The following is a 3,046-nucleotide window of genomic DNA, read 5'->3' on the forward strand; positions in this document are numbered from 1 at the left end:
TTCACCCCAAACCACATATACTGTTGTTTCTTTGTTTTTGATTGTTTATTTCTTTGCCCCTTAATGGAGGCACTGCTTATTGAACCAAGGATCTTGTGCATAAATGTATTTATCAACATTATTTTGGAACACATAACAGAACCCACAAGAGTATGGATAATAAACATGACAAAAAATTTATTCCTTCTAGCAACTGAAAAACCTCTGGGTGAAAGAATGGCAAACATAAACATTTGTAAATATACAATAATATGTTCTCTTTTGTAATTTTAAAGTAGAATATTAAATTACATTTGTTTTACTTATAGCAATGAAATGAAATTTAAAACAAAAATTCCCCCCTTTGGGATTTCTTAAATTTGATTGCTTATTTTAACCTAATTTTATTTCATAAATATTTACCATTTATTTATAAACATACCAAATAAACAGATATTTATTCTGCTAATATTTTGAATATAGAGTTATTTATTGTAAAGTACACAGATAAATACATACTTCCATTTCCAAATCAAATTATTTTTCACCTTAATTACAATTGATCATGAAAGTGTTATAAATTTTATGTAGAGGTTTTAAACAGTTTTCACTGTAAATTCCAAAATTTAAAATTATTTTATATATTTCTGCATTATTTATACTCTGTTCCCCAATCTGGTGTAAATTTATGTACAAAAGGATGGATATTGGTTTTATTTCATAGACCCCAAAATTAAATTATTAAAAAGATTTTGTGTGGATAATATTTGCAGATCACACTATAAAAATAAACATCTTACATGTTTCATTTTAACTGGATAAATGAGAAGTAAACACTGACTGAACATTACACTTGAGTTGCTAGGAGACCAGTCGTTTTGTGATGTCACAGCTACTCAGGTTGAGAACCATTGTGATGGCCTAGCAGTTTATCTGTGCAGGCCTACCAAAGCAGCATTTGAAGATGCAGTGCTCAAAATCATGCAGAATAAAAAGGTAGCTGTAGATAAAGTTACTTTAGATGGCATATTTTTCTTCAGAAATTCAAGTTGTGTCTAGTAAAGGTGGACCAATTGGTTCAGGAAACCCCGGTAGATCTCTATTGTGTAATCAAACATTCCTTGTGGACTTGGTCTTGAAGACTATGATTGAAGAAAATGCTGTTCAGTATTTGTCTGAAAGATCCTTGATTAAAAGACCATGTTACACACATTGTGTCTCTGAACCACATGAAGATAATGATTTTCGTTCTCTGACATTTCCAAGAAAACTCTGGAAAAAAGGTGCGAGTGACGAACTTAAATCCATCTGGTGGTGTGATAATGGACCTTCCATAGTGATTGATGAAGATGTCTTTAAGAAGGAAGTTTTGGAAAGAAAGCCCCCTTTCAGAATATTTCAAATTGGAAGTATGAAAAGTTTAGTTAGACAGATTAACCTTTATGGGTTTGATAAAGTGCAGCAGAATTTTCAAAGATCTGCTTGTCTAGTTGACTTTCTGGCAGAAGAAAAAGAAGTCTCTGTTTTAAGAAAGGTATACAGAAATTTTAGATACCACTTGGTAACTTATATATAAAATTTTATTCTGTACATCATCCTATGGTAATATAAATGTTAAGATAGATTTTGAAAATTGTATTAAACTACTAAGGCTAAAATACTTTATTTTTTCTAAAAAATGAGGACAGTACCTTAAGAAGTCAAAATTATGAGAAACTTTGCTTGAAACTCTGAATCTTAACTGAAATCAAAATAAAGGTATTAATGCTGCTTTTAAAACGTGGCATAAACCATTACTGCAAATACTACCTTCTTAAATTTGATGACTATACTATTTAAATGTGTAGTTTCCAAACAAGAAACTTAAAAATATCGTCAGCAATGTTCATATTTTGATGATATTATCTTTTCATTGTAAACGTGAAATCTGAGGATTTACAGGTTAGGCTAATTTTTGGCTTGTATTTTGATTTAAAATATTACTAAAAATTTTCACCTTTGGTTGTAGCTGCAGTTCTGTCATAATCCAAATTTTAAATGAGGCTGTCCCCAGATTTTACTTAGAGTAAATAGAAGAGTTGGGATTAAAAATGATTCTCTGGTATCTTCATTGGCTGAAGATTTCAAAAAGAAGCACTTTAAAGCAGGGGGTAATGTGGATAATCATAATTCTGGTTTTGTGGCTAACGCTAGTGGAGAAAGTGCTTTTTAACCTACTGCAAATTTAAACATGCCTCTAATAAGAAGGCCCTCTACCACCCAGATAATTGGTGATACAACTACCCTTGTCAGAGGTGATTTTTCTCCTCCATCATCAAGGTCAGTTAGACCAACAGAAAAAATTGCAGTGGATCAACGTGCTATTTTAAATGAGTTGACCACTGTCCACTGACACTATCAATGCAGCTAAACTGAAGCAAATGGCCGTGTTGTGAACTTCATTACAACTAAATATTCTACTTCTCTGTACAGCATATTGTCTCCCATACAGAGCAATTATTTTGGACTGATGGTGGAGCCTTCTACTTTTCCAAATAGATATCACAACATATCTGCCAATGAAGGTCGTTTTTCTAAACTTCAACCTGGGAGCAACCCACAGATTCTAGTGCCAGTGATAGCTGATATATCAGCTACCTCTCTTTCAAGGCCAACTCAGCCATCTTCAGTTTATGAACGTCATCCTAATTACAACTGATCTACCACAGGATTACCATATTATACAGGATAACAAAGATTAAAATGATGTTGAAAAATGTCGACAAATATCTGCCAATTTCTTGTTTGAACGATAAACATAGATGTGTAGCTGTATTTTCCTTTTATTTTTTAATAGAATTAAGAGTTAAATGGGGAGTAAGTTACCATTTAAAGAAAAAAGAGATATTTGATATGATCATTTGATGAAACAATATGGGAGTAAATTTAAATAATTTCTTGTAAGGAAGAAGAGAAATTGGAAGAATTTGGAATAAGACTAAAACATGGAGAGTGGGAAAAGTACTAAATGGTTTCTGGTTCATACTGGAAAGTATTAAAAGTGTTAAGTTATGATAGGTTGGAACAG

The 3,046-nt window shown here is 31.8% G+C and overlaps 1 long non-coding RNA gene across 1 annotated transcript; it reads left to right on the forward strand.

Moving 5' to 3' along the window:
* Positions 1-865: 865 nt before the first annotated feature.
* LOC140693706 (uncharacterized) lies at positions 866-2,628 on the forward strand. The gene is made up of 2 exons (XR_012069403.1): positions 866-975; positions 2,452-2,628. It is a non-coding gene; the product is annotated as an uncharacterized lncRNA (long non-coding RNA).
* The last annotated feature ends 418 nt before the right edge of the window (positions 2,629-3,046 follow it).

Source organism: Vicugna pacos, unplaced genomic scaffold (assembly GCF_048564905.1).
Source record: "Vicugna pacos unplaced genomic scaffold, VicPac4 scaffold_20, whole genome shotgun sequence".
NCBI lineage: Eukaryota > Metazoa > Chordata > Mammalia > Artiodactyla > Camelidae > Vicugna > Vicugna pacos.